Consider the following 17,605-nt stretch of genomic DNA (forward strand, 5'->3'; position numbering starts at 1 on the left):
TTCCTTCTGGAGTCCATAGGTAGTACACAGTGGTGCTGTGCTACAGAACCTAGAAGGGCTTCTGTAATTTTCATTTGCTGTAATTTAGGGATAGAGACGAGCAAATCTATCAGTTTCAGTTTTTCTCAATTTCTCATTTTTCCAGTCTTCAGTTTTCCACATCAGTATGCATTTTTTTAAAAAGTCCTTTATAATTTATTGGCATTTTATTGCAAATGTATCATAACTTTGAAAAAAATAATTCATGCGGTTTTACCTAATGTACATGTATCTTTGCAGAGCAATTCCCCCCACTAGAATGCATTTGTATATGGTGTTTTCACTAATATAAGCATTACTATGCACATTCTACCCTGGTCTGTGCATTTTTAACACATTCCTTGACTGGAGAACTGCATTGCAAATTTCGAAGTGTGAATTGCAGAGAATGGCAGCATCTCAATTTGTGTATTGACTTGGATGTGCACATTAGATAGATTTGCCTCTAAACGCTAACAAAATCAAATTTATTTCCCATCCCTATAACGGGTTGGGGAAGCTGTAAGTGGACTACAGTTCCCATCATCCTTGATTGCTGGCTAAGGCTGATGGGAGTTGGAGTCCAGTAACATCTGGAGGACCACAGGCTCCTAATCCCTGCCATAACTGCTGTTTCTCTCCAAGAGCTGCAGTCGGAACTCAGCCTGCTGCCTTTGCTTCCTATTCAGCCTACTTTAGCTCTTGTTTTTTCCTCAGCTCTTTCCAGAATGGCTATCCTTCCATTTCCCATTCAGTGCTGTCTGCCTTTATTTAAAGGATGGATTAGATTCACAGAGCTTTGCAACAGCTGATGGAAGACCAGCACAGTGGTTTAGGGCACAGCTGTGAGTTCAGTGCTTCAATGAATAATCTTTACCTGTCTCTTAGATTCAGAGAAGTGGCCGGCGGAGGTTAGGGTTCTTGGATCTTGCCTTTTAACGTTGATTTCCTCCTCCTCTTTTTCCCATCGACCTTCCTGAAGGCTTCAAGACCACTTGCTAGTTGAAAGGAGCTGTTTTACATGCTGTGGGTTGCCTGCCAGTCTCCTCTCCTTTGCTCCTCTCAGTGTACAGATAAATTCCAAGGACGCCTTCTTGCCCACCATAGGCCACGCCAAAGTGGCTCGGGAAAATGCCCCTTGCAGAAAAGGGAACGCTTTCCTCCTCCCCAACAGTTCTTCCACCTGCTTTTCTCTTCCTTTGCTTATTCGCCTTCAGATCCGGTGGTCGGAGCTGGTGCCAATTTGAGATCCCATCATAATGGTGAATCGGTGTCTTCCCTTGAATTTGAACATTTGGGACAGCGTGGTTCGAAAAAGAGTTCTGGTTTAGCCTTTCTCAGACCCACCGCTTAAGCTTTCCTCCCTCCTTTCCCCTGCTTTCTCCAAAACTTACATCCAGCAATTCTCAAGCAGATCTCAGAGGGATGCTTTTTTAGAGCTGGGCTAAGACGGGGGAGCAAGCAGTGGCCACCAGCCTGGTTGACCCGCCGAGCTGACTTGTCACAGGCAGGTGGAGGGGGCTGATTTGTTATGCTGAGAATAAAGGTTATTTTCACCCCCACAAAAAAAGGACAGGTGGGACTCCAAATCATCAAAGTATTCCTTCTATGATCTGGCAGTGGAGTGTATCCTCCCAGCGACGGCAGAATGCTGATGGAATCAGGTTGGCGAGGCAAAGGCCGCAGGACCAGACAGCAGCTTCTAAAACCTGCAAAAAAGTCATTTGAGAAGGCCGTTAAAGTCTGCAAAAGCAGGAGAAGGCTGCAAAAGCAGGGGAGCTGCTTCCCATTGCCCAACAGAACCTTGCATGCTGCGGTGCCTGCATGCAGCCCTGCCGAGCCTGACGGATCAAAGGCAGGCACTGACTGGCAAATGCTCAGACCGCTGAGCTGCAAAGGGCACAGCAAGGTCTGCTTTACTCCACACGCACATACACCAACTCTAGGCTTTAGCAGGGTAGTTGTTTTTCAACACTCTGCCTTTAGGGTCCAGTGTCCACATCATTCTTATTTTTAATATTATTTTTAGGTCCAGGTTACCCATGCGGCAGGATGAGGAGGTGGTAGCCTGCTGAGTTTGGGTAGCACTGGCTGAACCACTTTGGATGGCAGGGGGTTGGGGAGTGTCACAGTATTGAACAGTTCTCTGTGTTTAAAAACTCTGTAAGTGGAAAGGCAACACAGCGGGCAGAAGTTCTGGGCAAGAGCCTTTCCATGCAATGTGCTCAGTTTTTATTTACAGAGAGTTGTGTGTGTCTCAACACAGTAGAGCATTCAAAAGTTATATGTCTAGAGGTGGTACAGTATCTACCCATCTCCTTCTGCTAAATGTGTGGTCCCACCCTTTGTTTTAACTAACTTTTTTTTTTAAAAAAAAAGGTTGTAAAATTGTTGTGCATATACCAACAATCACCGTTTTAATTTTTCCTTCCCTCCCCCAAACTCTTACTTTATATAGATTTTAAAAATATAAATAAAAAAATGGTTCTATACCACCCAATAACCTGAGTGGATTGTTTAGAATAAAGGCAAAAACCATGAAACAGAAATGTACATAAAATCTAAAATAGCACAATACTTAATATAATTATAATTTTAAATACATAGATGGAAACCTTTCATTTGATCTCAGGAACTATCCTGCAAAATTTGGTTACAATATCTTAAGAGGTGTCCAAATGCATAGCAAAGAAACAACTTTCTTGAATATATAGTAGCTGGTCCCAAGAATTCACATCAGTGATCAGTGGTGCTCATGCCCAGAGAATAGAAGTGAGTAGGATAGACCTGACCTTTGTTTGCTACAGAACCTTTGCACAGTGCGAAGTATTCTGGGATCTGTTCTAGGGCACAGAGATCACATCAGGCACCATCCAGGCCTGTTGGCATCACTCATTGCCTTGTGTGAACTGAATGCGGCAGAATTCCACCAATGCCTCTTTTCACCTGTGCACTCCAAGGGAAAACTGGGAAGTGCAAGCAAACCGTCTCCCAGGGAATCTTGGTGCCTTTATGTTTCTCACTTCCCTTACTTCTCAGTGATGAATCCCCAAGACAACCTGTTTCCTGAGAATGCATCCTGATTTTCTTGCATGAAGCTTACATGGAGATGAGACCATGTCGGGTGTCTATTGAGCAGTCGTTCTGATTTGTTTGTGGGTAGGTTACACAACAGGGAACATTAATCTTGAGTTGCTTGCGTGATATTTTATCGGTTGTTCATCCCACACTTTTTAATGCATTTCCCAATCACTTTCCAAAATGCAGTCATGTTGTTTTTAGGTGGATTTGTGGCTCCAGAGTGCTTTAATCCACTTTAAATTGCACAAGCCTAATTTTTTTTTGTATGCACCTGAATCTGAATCTGATAAACCTGAGCAGAGGTGATTTTAGGTTAGCATGGCTGGGTCAGCTGCACTGGGTGCCAGCACCGCAGGAGGCACCGCAGCTATGATGTGGAAACCCTGCAAGAGGTGGGGGGGGGGGGCAGCAAATTTTAGCATTGCACAGGGTGCTGCTGAAATCTAAGAGCCCAAAGTCCGCCACTGTTCTGAGGAACACTAAAGCCAAGTTTGAAAACAGCTGCTGTAGAGGATTTGAGGCCCCATGCCTTTCTTTCACGTGGTTGGTGCTATTTAGATTCCAGAGTACATATTCCCCCTATAGGGCATTTTCACATGTGAAGCCTAAATTGGTTTCTGCAATTAAATGAATATAAAGAAACCTTGAATGTTGTTTTAATGGAAAGGCAGGGTGCAACTTCTCCAAATATGGAATGCAAGCACAACACTGACTAGAATGTCCTTTATGTGAATGTACATTTCATATACTCATATAATACTCAGATGCAATATTAAATGGACAGTGTCAATTCCCAGACCATCAATCCCTCTTTCCAGGGAACACTGGGAATTGTAGCATCATTATCAAATCGCAGTTCCCAATATTCTTCAAGGGAAGCCATGGCATTTTAAAGTGGTATGATAGTGATTTAAATGTAAAGTGCACATGGAGCATGTGATTTGACACATTATGTGGAAGGTGGAGCTGCTGCTGAAAACAACATCTCCGTGTAGAGTTCCCACTCCACACCATTGTCTGCCACTGGCAGAAGTGGGAAAACATAGCAGCAGGACATGGCGGTCTAGGCCAAATGAGATGTTATGGAGTGGGGCAAGGGGAATGGGTACAGGGCTGACATTTTCAGTGACGGCCTGTTGCTCTCATCACAGGTAGTCTGCCCCTTCCTCTTGAGCTGCCATACAAAATAGAGAGAGAGAGAGACTCAGCTCCCACAATTTCTCTTATTTCTGCTCTGATGGATGGCGCTTCACGTAAGCCTAAGATGACGCCGTCACCAAGATACCTTTCTTTCACGCCATGGCACAAATCCACCTTCAGATTAATTTGCGAGAGGGGCAGGGAGAGGAAAGAGAGAGTGGGGCTGGAAGACAAAGGAGGGTGGGGTTCCGATCAGGACTGCACAGTGGTGGCCTGCAAAAATCCCCTTTTCCCGGGAATTAATTGGAAGCCCCGGCTTCCGGCTCTTACATTTCCATAACACAAATGCTCCTTGCTGCTGCGGACAAAGATGCTGGGCGAGGGAGGCCGGCCCTCTGCACCTCCCGTTGCACAAGCACTCGGAGACTTCAAGCCAATTTGTAAGAACCCCATGCTACTGAGAAGCGGTTTCTAAAAACCCTGCAGACATTAGATTGCCTTTCATTGTGAGGATTGGGAAGCTGGTTAGCCCAGCTGCAGGCCCTTTTGCTTTCTGCCTCCCTCCTTTTTTTGCTTCCCTCTCTTCCTTCCCGTCTCCTTTTGGGGAGGGAATGGTTGTAGCTCAGTGGCAGAGCATCTGCTTTGCACAAAGAAGGTCCCAGGTTCAGTCCCTGACATCTCCAGAGCCCCCTGCCTGAAACCCTGGAGAACGGCTGCCAATCAGTGTAGAGAACCCTGAGCTAGATGCACCTGACTTGTTGGTCTGACTTGGCATGAAGCAGCTTCCTGCGCTGACATGGGTGACTGGGACCAGCATAGCTGGTGCTGCTGAAGGGGCAGGGTTGACAGCCTTTTAAATTTCAGATATATTGGGCCCTTGCTAGTGGGGTTGGTGGGTGGAGAGGTAGAACTGAACTTGGAGCCTGGAAGGAGAGCAGAAGAATAAAATTTAAATGGCAGGCTGTCTGAAATTTCACAGCTTGTTTTGGGAAGAGCTGTGGCTCAGTGGTGGAGCATCTGCTCTGCATGTAGAAGGTCCCAGGTTCAACCTGCAGCATCTCCTGGTAGGGCTGGGAATGCCTGCTGTATGAAACCCCAGAGAGATGCTGCCAGTCAGTGCAGATAATACTGAGCTATTGATAACCCAGTTACCTGATTTAGTATGACAGCCTTCTACATTCCTATGTAAAGACCTCAGTCTGTGTTACCTTCCAGCAGCATAAGGGGAACTGGGAAGGAAATAAAAACTTTGGAGGGAAGAAAACATAAATTTCCCATTAGATGGATGGCCCAGGGAAATTTTGGAGGGCCAGCTAGGAAGGCCTAGAGGGCCACATTTGTCCGCCAGGTCTGAGGTTCCTCACCCCTGCTCTACACACTCCCCAGGGAGTAAGTTAAGGGAACTTCTGAGTTGGCATCCCCAGGATTGCACTATAAACCTACTCTTTATTGTTTTCCTTGCAAAGCTCTGGCAGAAGATCAAAGCCAAGCTGGATGAAGCTCCCAAACAATGGGAGTCTTCTTTTCTTATCTCCCTCTTTGCTCACTAGGCTAGCCTTGAACACAACTGTTTAAAGGCTGCCCGCCCCCCCAGTCTGTGTCTGAGGACCCTGCCCTGGAGACTATGGGGGCTGGAAAGTATGATGTCATGTGGTGACATCATTCTGAAGTTGCACATAATGGAAACACTAGACTCTGCTTGCATCATCCCTCGAAAACACCCTCAGGCTGCATCCTTTGTCTTTCTCCCACAGTGGCACATCCATGAACTCCTGTCTTGTTTTGCTGCTGCAGTGTGCAGCTGGGGCCCAAGGCGCTTGGCACAGTAATGCATATATATTGGTCAGCTGTGCATGAACTCCAGCAGTAAACCTGCTAGCGCAGGGCAAGCCCCAAGGCTGGCTCTGGCAGGTGGCAAGGAGGGTGGATGCTGGGGCCCTGAGTTGCTTGACAAAATTTTCAAGCCAGTATGTCTCATAGCGGGCAGAGCAAATCTCAAACTAGGGCTCTCACCAGGGAGGCGTGTTACCACCTGCCAGTGCCAATGCTGTTTCTATGACAAGGCTGGCAGACTGACTTGGTGCTTGCAGGGGGCCATCTAGGCTGCAGTACCAGGCTGCCTGAGCATTCTGTCAGCTGACTTCCAATGTCCAATCCTTGAGCAGCATCCCCTATAAAGCTGCAGCCTCACAGCTTGCTTCTCAGTCTGAACAACTTTCCTCTGGTGTGGGGACACCGTCCAAGCCCCTGCTGCTCTTTCCTGATTGCTGCTTGGGACTTGACTGCTAAATGTTTTGGACTAGGCACTTGCTTCTGGCCCATTTGGACTGTCAGTCACCTTTCCCCAGGATCCCAGAACCTGCCTGCTTTTACAGGGCCTAGTAACCCCTAAATCCAGGGATGAGGAAACTGAAGGTGACATTTGTTTTTAAAAAACGGCATCTAGCTTGGCTCACTCATACAAATCACCTGGCTGTGCCCTCAGTTTGTCATGACTGATCCCTGCTCCTGCTTGCTAGTTAAGAAGGCATCCTGATGGTCTCTTCTCCATCTCCACCCACCGAATCCTGGTGCCAATCCTTGATAGGTCTAAGTAGCAGCACTTTCAAAGTGCTTCCTTATTAATTAATCTGCTAATGGTTCATTTCAGAGCTGCTAGGCGATCTGCTTAATGAACAGAGAAGCGGCCATCGCATGGGGCCCAAAGAACAAACAGGGAGCATAATTCCTTCCTTCCTGTGAGATTAGATATGGAAATATATGTTTAAAAATAAAAGTGTGCATGCATATGTTATGTGTGATTTTGCTCCTCCTCTGCCAAGCTCAGAGACAGTTTAATTCCTCGCCTTTGATGTTCTGATTGGAGCTTTCTTCTCATTTAATAGCAAAGAAATGGAGAGGTGCTTTGATTACTCTTTTGAATCTTGCACGCTGCTAAATAGCCTTGCACAACCCTCCTAATCCATTCTGAGGCAAGGTTTGGGGCTGGCATATATATATATATATATATATATATATATATATATGTGGGGCATTCTGTGGGGTTCAACATAACAGTGTGGTGGAGGCTCGGGTGGTCTGGAAATGGCAGCATTTGTTATGTTCACTGGACCTTGGATATTCTGATATGAACATCCTCCTAGAATAGTTTAATTCCCACTTTGAACAGGCAGGTTAGAGATTTGGAGTGGGGAGGTGACATCGCTTTCTCATGGTGCTTGTGTTTGTGTGTGTGGTTTGCTTACAATTGTAAATTTCCTTGCACTTTATTTCACTCTTTTTTCCAAATTGCTCAAAGCAGTGTACATTGTCCCGGCTTTATCTTCACAATAGCTAATTGTCAGAGATTGGGACTGAGCAGAGATTTGAGCTCAGCACCCCTCTTCGAGCTCAACCACTCTAAGCAGAGCACCATGTGGGTTCTCTAAAGCACTTTACACCCATTATTTTAATATTTTCTACATCAACCCTGCAAGGTGGGCCAGTATGATTCACATATTGCAGATTGGCAGGCATGATGGTGGCAGTAGATTAGCTCAGCAGCTCTGAGGTCCACTGAGCATAAATAGCAAACTGGGCACAGAGGGCCTAAACCCTCTGCGCCTTTGCTGAGCTGGTAGCCATTTGAAAGAGCAGAGAGCTGGGAGTTGTGTTGCCTGGCATTGACTGGACAGTTAGTTCTCTTTCAGGAATTCACTGGGGAGTTGGGCAGCTGAACCTACAATGGCAGAGCTGTGGAACCTTGATCCTCATTTGGGGTCTGACCCTCAGGCCTATACAGCAGCACCGGCCTATGATTCCTTTCCTTCTAGGTGTTCCATAAGTGCACACTCTCAGACTGGACCCCAGACTTGCTTGGGGGGCTGTGGTAGAGAATGGCAAATCTGGCCATTTCAGTTTCTCTCCATTTCTCATTTTTCCACTCGTAAGTTTTGTTCTATACATTTCCACATCAGTTTGTGATTTATTTATTTTTTAATCTTCATGGACATTCAGAAGCATTCCAGTGTGAATTTCTCTTAACGCACATATTTTTGTATGCAGTTTTGCCTGATATACACTTCTTTGCACAACAAATATTTTGGTATGTTATTTTCACTGATACATGCATTTTTAGACATACATTTCTTTACACAATACTTGGTTGGAGAACAGCATTGCAAAATTTGGACAAGTGGGAATTTTGAAGGATGGCTGTTTGGGTTATTGTATTATTTCTGACTATGAATTAGGGAGGTTCTCCTTTGAATGTGAACTGAATCAAATTTCTCCCCAACCCACTCCCTGATCCCCAGTCTATGGCATCCCTGATGGCAGATGCTTGCAGAACCACAGGTGCCGAATCCAGCTTTGCCTCAGAGTTATTCTTTGATGTGTCTGGAGACTGGAAGGTGATGGCAACCTGTGAATGAAGTGTCATCATGCTAAAGGCAGGCGAAATCTTGGTATTATTATTATTATTATCTATGTGGTGCTGTACAAAGAATACGAGGGCAGATCCCTGCCCCAAGCGGCTCACCATCTTGGCAACAAGCACAGGGGAGACTACAGAGGAAGGAGGAGGAAGTAGAGACAGAGGTAAACAGGGGAAGAACCTGCAATTATTTGCATTACATTCATTTTGGCTTAGTTGCAGGAGGGCAGCCTCCCCCAGCCTCAGGATGTTGGGCTGCAGTATCCATCAGCCCTAGCTAGTATGGCCAGTGGCCAGGGATGATGGGAGTTATAGTCCAACAGCATCTGGAGGGCACCAGGTTGGGGAAGGCTATGCGAGGATGTGCACGATGTCGATAAAGTGAACAGGGAGCAGTTTTTTTCTGCCTCATAACAATGGAACTCAGGAAACACCCAACACAACCGAAAGATTCAGGGCAGACAAAAATAAGGACTTTACAAACAGCGCATAGTTAAACTGTAGGATTTGCTCCCAAAAGAGGCAGTGATGACCACCAACTTGGACGACTCTAAAAAAGTAGACAGATTCATGGAGGATAAGGCTACTAACCCTGATGGCTATGTTCTGCCTACACAGTTGGATGCAGTATGCTTCTGAATGCTGGTTGCTGGAAACTGCAGGGGGGGAGTGTGCTATTATGCTCAGGTCCTGCTTGTAGGCATCCCGTGCACAACTGCTTGGCCACTGTGAGAACAGAATGCTGGACTAGATGGGTCCCCCAACTGGGAGTGGGGGCTAGATCTAATAGCTGGTCTTCAAGGAGGGATTTGAAAAGGCTAAGAGGGCCTCCTGAGAATTCTAAGAGGGCATTCTGGGAATGTGTTCTGGGCATGAGGTCCAGGAAGGGAGGAAGAATGGAAGAGCAGAAGAAATTTTGATGGTTGAGGAGGTGGAGTTTGAGTCAGAAAAGTGAAGGTCATGGGCATGTTTGCACAGCTACAAGCTCTCATCTAGTTTTCCTGCTGCGGTGTGCAACCAGGAATCCTAGGCAAGGCCATTGTGGTGCCTTACTGTTGGACCCATGTATCCGGTCTGGTTTTGGTAACCTCCACCTCGCTCTGGATGCTCACAGTTTTTCCTTCTGGGGGTGCTCTGAAACCTTTCATATTTTGGCAAAAGGAAAAAGTGCTTCAGGAGGGGAACGAGGCAGCTCCCTCTGTTCTTTTGGGAAGCACAACTTTTCTCAATGCGGTGCCCTTCAGATGTTTTGGACTAGAACTCCCATAAACTCCAGTCAGGACTAACTGGGGTTGATGGGAGTCGTAGTCCAAAACATCTAAAGGGCACCACGTTGGCGAAAGCTGCTGTAGTCCCCTGCCGCTGCTGGGATCTGGGAATCCACCCTGAGCTGACGCAGAATTCCCTTTCAGTCTCCTGTCCTGCCTCTCAACCTGCTGTCATGTGAAAAAGAGACACACAGAGAGAAAGACAATGTCCACAGCCAAACCTGCCTCTTTTTCCAGCCTTGTGCACAAATTGGACAGGGTGTGTGTGTGTCTGCCACAAGAATAGTTGTAAGCAGGAGTTCCATTAATTATGAATGGGCAACAAGAGATTCCCTGTTGTTTGTAAATTAGCTGCTGCTTTCCTTCTCCCCCTCCTTTCTTCCTTTTTCTAAATTTATGTTTCTTAGAAATGAGTTTGCTCAGAGGGTGGGGAGCGTAGGAATGGAGGAAGCTGCCTGCTGAAAATGCAGAGCTGACTGGAATACCCCTCAGGACCAATTGAAAGTTTTTTTCTTTTATTTTTTAAGAACATGGTACCGTAACTTTAGGATGCATGTAAGGGGAATGGAGGTTTGACTGCTCCCTCTCTCCCTCCCCTGGCCAGAATCTCCTTGTCTATGGAAAACTAGGGTTTTATCCGACACTCAGAGCAGACCCATTGGCATTCATTATTCATTTCAAGGGGGCTGTTCTGAGTAGGACTAACAATGGATATATCTCTATTGGAAGACACTGCTTGAGCATCAGATGATTAGTTTGTCTAATATTGTCTACTGGCTGTAGCTCTCCAGGGTTTTCCGACAAGTTCTTTCCCAGCCTTCTTGGAGATGTCTGTCTAGGATTGAACCTGTGATTTTCTGAATGCAGAGTAGTTGCTCTGCCACCAAGAAAGCTGACTAATAAGTTAAGAGACTATTGGCCCATCTAGCAGACCGGCTGTGGTTCTCCAGGATTTTGGGCAGAAATCTTTTCCCACCCCTACCTGGAGATGCGACTGGGAACTGAACCAAGGACCTTCTACAAAGCTCTATTACGGTGCGTCTGTATACATTACAAGAAACATCACAGTTTGCATTGTGTCATCTTGGGAAAGGGTTTTGCTTCTGAGAAACATCTGACTGGCCACCATTGGGAACTAGGTACAGTACCAGGCAAGTCCCTGGTCTGATCCAGTGAGAATGTCCTCATGTTCGCCTCTGACCAGTCTGGCACTTTTTGTTCCTGACCGTCCACAAATTTGCTTTAAGCGTCGCCATCAGTGCTCCTCCTTTAAGCAAAACATATTGAGGTTGTTTAAGTGGGGATGTGCTAATTTGAATCCCTGGCTGCTCGAAGTGGTTGTTTTTCAAGCCCTTCTTAATGGGAGAAGAAAGCCGTTAAAAATAATGGGAGTCATTCCAGGCCTTCTGCGAGTGGCACTGGAGAGAGTACATGGGAGAAGGGAGGGCTGCTGCTGGTGCCAGTGGTGCTGGTGGTGGAATAATGCACTTTCTAGATCTGAGGTCATCCTGCGAAACTGATATACAGTGGCCTGAAGCGAAGCAGAAGGGAGCATAAACAGCAGAGTCCTGTGGCACCTTAAAGACTAACACATTGATTGTGGCATTGAGCTTTGGTAGCTTAGACACTGTTTCATCAGATGGATGAACTGTCAAAGGGGAGTTGGTAGGTTTACATTAAAAAAGTATCTATTCTCTCCAGATCAGAGGTGAATTGTGCTGGGGTTATGGGGCGGGGTGTCAAAAATCCATGACTATTTCTGCAATAGGATCCCAGCAGGGTTCCTGTTCCCAAGAGTCCTAGTGCCGTCCAATATGAAAGGGCTTCTTTTTTTTCTTTTTTCTTTTAAAGCCACATAAGTCTTCTCACTCTTTGTGATGATTGTAGCCGCTGAGGATTGGCTCCTAGGGTCACTTTGGATAAAGCATGCAGAGAAAAACACCAAAAAGGTGTTGTTCCATGCCCTCCAAAGCTAAGAATTTAGGAACACTGAAAACACAAGGTACTTCAGTTTCAAGAGAATGGAGTGCAAGTTCTGTTAGGTACAGTGGAACTTAAAGGAAGACACAACTTAAGTATGATAAAATGCACTGAGTAGCGTATGATAAAATGCACTGAGTAGCGTATGATAAAATGCACTGAGTAGCGTATGATAAAATGCACTGAGTAGCGTATGATAAAATGCACTGAAATATGTTTATATTGAGATAAAGTATATTCTTAAATAAATAATAAAATGCTATTTAAATACAAATTGCTATTTAAATACAATTTTTCATGTAGTTTGGTGGGGGTTTTTTGGACAGATTACTGTAGAAACAGGTTGGAAGGGACTTATGAAGGAACATGTGTGAAATTGGCTTGGGCCCCAAAATATATCGATCCAGAAATAGAGGCCTCCATCAGCAGTGTCACACCATTTTAAATAGTCAAGGTTTCCCCCAAAGAATAATGGAAACTGTAGTTTGTTAAGGGTACTGAGATTTCTTAAGAGACCCCCCAATTCCCAGAGTCCCCTGAATAGAGGGATTGACCCTTAAACCACTCCTGGGGCAGATTAATAAGAGTCCAGCCGCCCTAGCCATTTTTCCTCTCTCTCCTCATTCGATGCCCTTTTAGCTCTGTCATCTTTACAAAAATATTCCAGCATAGGGTTTTTGTTTATTTATTTTTGGGGGAAGGTAGCAAATTTTGGAACTAGAATGGAGCACATCAATGACATGCATTAATTTGTAAGCACATGATTCCCCCTCCCCACCACATTGGCCATAGCTTCATGGACAAGGTACCAGGCCACAAAGAGTCAGCCCGACTTGTGTTTTGAAATCTGAAAGCTGCCAGGATTTTCAGCCTGGTGATTAAACTCTCTCTCTCACTCCCCCGGAGAGTGAGGAAGGTAATAAATCCACATTGTGCCATTGCAGCGAACAGCTTGGGATAATTGCATTGGTGAAATAAAGCGAGGCGTTGCATATTTGGATGTCCTAACTCCTCTCCCCACCACCACCACCTCCTGATATACCCTCCGGGACTTGGAACTCCATATTGTTGCTTCCAGACAAACAAGAACCTCATTGAGAATTTCTTTCTGCTTTTCTTACACCTATACAGGAAGAGGGTTGGGATTGCGTGTGTGTATCCCGCCGGCCATTCTCAGTCATTGGCATTCAGAATCATTTGTCTGTGTTGCTAGAAAGGATGTGGAAGATCATCTAATCAAGGGCCAACCAGAGGCTGAGCATTAAGATTTTTTTGACTCTGGAAGTTATATATTAAAATAGCACTCCCCCCACCCCAAATCAGGTTGTCCTTCTTGTCTGTTGTGTCCCTCTAACCTAGAGCTGAGGCTGATGGGTTTTAAATACTTTGCCTTCCCATTGTGCTTTTCCTTCCTGCCTTTATTGCCTTTGCCTCCTAGGGCTCCTCCAGACAGTTCTGTTTTTGCAGGTATCCTGCATCATGTCAATGATGGTGCAAAAGTGGTGGATTCATACTGGACTATCCACACACCATTCCGCATTACCAGTTGTTCTGCAGTGCTTCCCCCCAAGTTTTCCCGTTATTGTTGTCTGGAAGGGCGCTCTTGCTTTATAGTGCAACAAAAGTGGGGCAAAACAAACAAACTCCTAAACCTGGAACGTTTGCAGGATTTTAGCAGGAAGTTACAGGGCATGTGCTGATTGGAAACAAAGCATTATGCCCACTCGGAAACTTTTTGAAGTATTTAAAGCAGGATTGCATATAATTGTCCTGATACCGTTATGAACACTGGTCATGATGAGTGCATAAGAAAAATGAAATCCTGCACGACTTCATTGAGAATGCTGTGCCTGCCAACCCAGTTATAAATTTACAAAAAGAAAAGAAACGCCATGTCCCCAGGTATCCCTAACACCGCCTCACTTTCATGCCTTTTAGGATGCAATCCTTTACTGAAGATCCACTGGCAGAGGGGTTATACAGGATCTGGTGGAAGCCACAGGACTCTGGTGGAATGCCCCAAATATCTCACCTCAGACATGCTGAAGGAATGGCTGGAATGGGGTGGAGATGGGCGGGGGACGGACATGAGTGACACAGGGGAGGAGCTTTTCATCCATGGCCGCAGCTGTTTAATGGGCAGTTCCAGACAACCTGTTTACTGAGCATCCATCCTGATTTATTGCACAGATTTGTAGGGAAATTAGGCAACATAAGCTCTATGTCGAGCATTCCTTCTGGTTTGTTTGTGGGAAGGTTAAATGACACTGGGAGAAAGCAAGTGTTATCCCACACTTCCAAGTGTGTTCCCCCATCATTTTCCTGATGGCAAAACGTGCCACATTTTTAATTTTTATTTTAGTGGGAGGGAGGGAGTGTGTTTCTCACACAAGAGCTGCAGTCTCTCCTCTCCCAATAGCAACAGTCTGGAAGTGCCCAGCAGTGCAACTTTGCACCAGTCCCGGGCATGGTACAGGAAATTTGATAAGGGGGGGGGCAGTCCCCGCCCCAAGTTGTTGACTGTTCTGCCTTCGTTTCCACCAGAGCATAAGGTTTTATATAACAGCGTCCAATTACAGCACAGCACAGCAGCAGCATCACGCAAAACCCCTCACAGGTACAAACCCCACTTGCAGATGATAGGGTATGGGGCTTTGTCTCTCCGGCATAAAACCCTACACACACCCTCTATGTCTGTTGAACTAGTGACTGCTGTAAAGGGATTCAAAGCCCTCCCAGTAAGGATATGTGGGGTCTGGCTGTAGCAGGGTCGTCAGTGGTTGTGCCGCTGAAGCTGAATGGAGTGGGGTCTGTTGTACTTGCACTTTGTGTATGTTGTGATGCACAGGGGTGTGTACTGGAAAGCAGCTTTCAAAACACCAAATGGTTTTTTGACAACTTGCTTTTGTCCCACCAGTTTTGATCAGGGGTGTCATGTAAGGGGCCTGTAGCACCTCCCCCCACTCCAAAGAAATGATAGAACCATTTTCAGAACTAGCAAGCAGGGTGCTTTTAACCATAAGAAGTGCGCTCTCTCTCTCTCTCTCTCTCTCTCTCTCTCTCTCTCTCTCTCCTTTCTCTCTTTGGACTGTCCTTGCCTCCTGCAGCAAAACAATATATATTCTGTATATGCCTTATACCTTTTTGCTATCGTTTTCCTGCTATAAATGTTTGAAAGCAAGTGATGCGCCAATGCTCCCGCCACCATTTCTCTTTGTCCAAATTGCACTGTCTGACTGAGGTGTAATTGATAGTTTGGGGTCGGATTCAGGTGGAGTTGACATTTGTTCAGTGAAAAATTATAGGCGTCTCCCCACTCCGGGGCATGTCAGGGGCAGGGAAGTTGATCCCCTTAGCTCACTTACACATAGACAGACACAAGCGCACACTTACATCTTGAATCCTTTTTGCAGTTCGGGACAGAAATTATATCTATATCTATATATGTCTGTGTGTAAAATGAGATACTTAAAGGAGTAAAATAAAACAGGGTTTTTATCACCTTGTGTGCTGCTGGGCGAGTTTCCAGCCGCTCTGGTTGGTATGGAGAGAGGTGGAGAAGTGTGGTGTGGGAGGGAGGGAGGGAGGGCATCACTTTCAAAATGCAAATGACATGGCAAATCTTAACATCTGGGATAATTTATTTTAAGTGCCTCCTTGGGCATTGTTTCAGCTACGCTTCTCCCCTTCCCCCATTAAACCCGACATAGGCAGGGCATTGCTGTCATGTCCTAATCACACACCGCCAGATGAGGGAGCAGGCCAGCGTTGGATGGTTGGCACATGGTAATGTTGGCGCCTTTGGTGGCCGATGATGTGTCTTCAGAGGCCAACAGGGAGGGAAGGAGGTCCTCATAAAGGAATATTAATGGGACAGTAGGCAATGGGGAGACCTCAGTGGGAGGAGGAACAGACCTGTGGAGTGCTGGAAACTGCCATTCTGGATCCACACAGGGGTCCATAAGTACTGTATCTTCTCCTTGATAGCGGGAGGGCCAGATGTGGCCGAGACCAGTTCTTACCCTCCTGAGAGCTCTATTGGGCTGTCTGTTTCGAAGGTCATGCCAACCCATGTCCTTCTTCCCCAACATCCACACATTCTACCACAATTTTGGGTTGGAGGACGCACCTGCCTTTAGTTGTGAGTTCTTAATTATTTGTTACACAGTCAGGGGAATCCACTTGGAACAAAGGCAAGTAAGCTTTTCCAGCCCAAGAGTTGCATCCCTTTCTGAGTAGTGGTGGACAGAAAGGAATAATTGTAAAGTTTGCCTTTGTCCGATAGGCTAGTTTTTACACACACTTACATGCCCCCCCCCCCGTCCTCCATCCAGACAAGCAAAAAGGCACGGTCAGAGTTCAAGGACACATTCCAGCCAGGCAAAAATACTTGAGGTGCGGAGCAGGGCCAGTGAGGCGTGTGGCCTAGAGAGAGAAGTGCAGTGTGGGGAAGGTCTGAGAGCCAGTTGGAAAGTGTTTTTCAGATTACTAAAATGCAAGAAGACTGGATTGAACCTCTTTTCATTTGCTATCTGTGTTTAAAAGCCAGCCTAAGCAAGGTCTTGCAGCACAAGTTCTCAGGTTTAACTCTGGAGCCGAACCAAGCTTTAAATCTCCCTTTCCCCTAACTTAAGAGACTTCTTCCTGAGCCCCATTGAAATGAATGGGAGTTATGCAGGTGCACGTGCATTCATTTCAGTGGAGTTTGTACTACTGAACCAGATTGTGCCCCTTTCATTTAACAAAAAAGAGGGAGAGAGCACTTAATTAAGTATGCATATTCATTTAAAATTATGTCTCTCTTTTTTCTTTCTAATGAAGTGGATTGGATGATGCAAAGCTCTGTCCCTTGAGATTCAGGGAGCAGCTGTTGTTGGCCTTACACTATAATTTCTGGATGCTGTTGTCCATATTTTTATTGACCAGCTGATTTCATTTATAACCTCCCTTACCACTTTAGGATCAAAGCAGGTAATAGTAATTTGAAATACAAGTATCGGTTTTTTAAAAACCCATTAAAAAACTAAATGTTGCTACTACCATGCCTCTACCAGAGCTTGAAAATATGTCTGAACAGGAGGAGGATCCCACCCCCTATAAACCCCAGCACTGCATCCACCAACCAAGGTCCCAGGTCTGAAAGGTTGCAAGTAATTCTCTGTTCACGGCTACCAATCACTGTTAAATAACTAACAAAAACTAAAGGCTGGGCTTAATGTGTGCAGCTGGAGGAAAATGTAGAATTCTGAGCTGGACAAATGGATGGTACCAATACAGAATTCAGGTGCAGGGTTTTTACATTTTTTACTGTATGGGGGGGGAGCTTTTCACAGACAGAAAAGTTCCATAACGGGAGAGTGCTAGGCTATTTTCCTTAAAGTCCTTTTTCTTCTTCACAGGAAATGTTTTTCTTTTAATTGTGGGGGAGCGGTCAAAAAAGTTATCTCCCTGGAGCGGGGGAAGAATTTGATTTTGTTTGCATTTTAAGGGGGGAAATGACCTAATTCACACTTCTTGAAGCAATACATGAACCAGAACACAAGTATCTTTCAAAATTTACACTTTACTGAATAGTGCAATGCAGCTCTCCAACTAGTGTACACAAATAGGGGAAAGTGTGTGTAAAAATGCATACATTCGTGAGATGACATAGAAAAATGCATAATGTTAAAGGAAATTACTAGTCAATCAGCATACACAAAAT

The 17,605-nt window shown here is 45.5% G+C and overlaps 2 protein-coding genes across 6 annotated transcripts in view; one reads left to right on the forward strand and one right to left on the reverse strand.

The window, feature by feature from the left end:
* MACROD1 (mono-ADP ribosylhydrolase 1) overlaps positions 1 to 17,605 on the forward strand; it is a 312,448-nt gene that overhangs the window by 89,222 nt on the left and 205,621 nt on the right. The window lies entirely within an intron of this gene.
* FLRT1 (fibronectin leucine rich transmembrane protein 1) overlaps positions 1 to 17,605 on the reverse strand; it is a 161,489-nt gene that overhangs the window by 46,718 nt on the left and 97,166 nt on the right. Inside the window, exon 2 of one of the 2 annotated variants that reach the window (XM_080985699.1) lies at positions 896 to 1,727. The exons of the other annotated variant lie outside the window; for it this stretch is intronic. The gene's annotated coding sequence lies outside the window, so the exon portion shown is untranslated. The remainder of the gene's footprint in view (positions 1 to 895; positions 1,728 to 17,605) is intronic. 2 annotated transcript variants of the gene reach the window in all.

This window comes from Podarcis pityusensis, assembly GCF_964106645.2.
Source record: "Podarcis pityusensis genome assembly, chromosome: 16".
NCBI classification, from domain to species: Eukaryota; Metazoa; Chordata; class Lepidosauria; order Squamata; family Lacertidae; genus Podarcis; species Podarcis pityusensis.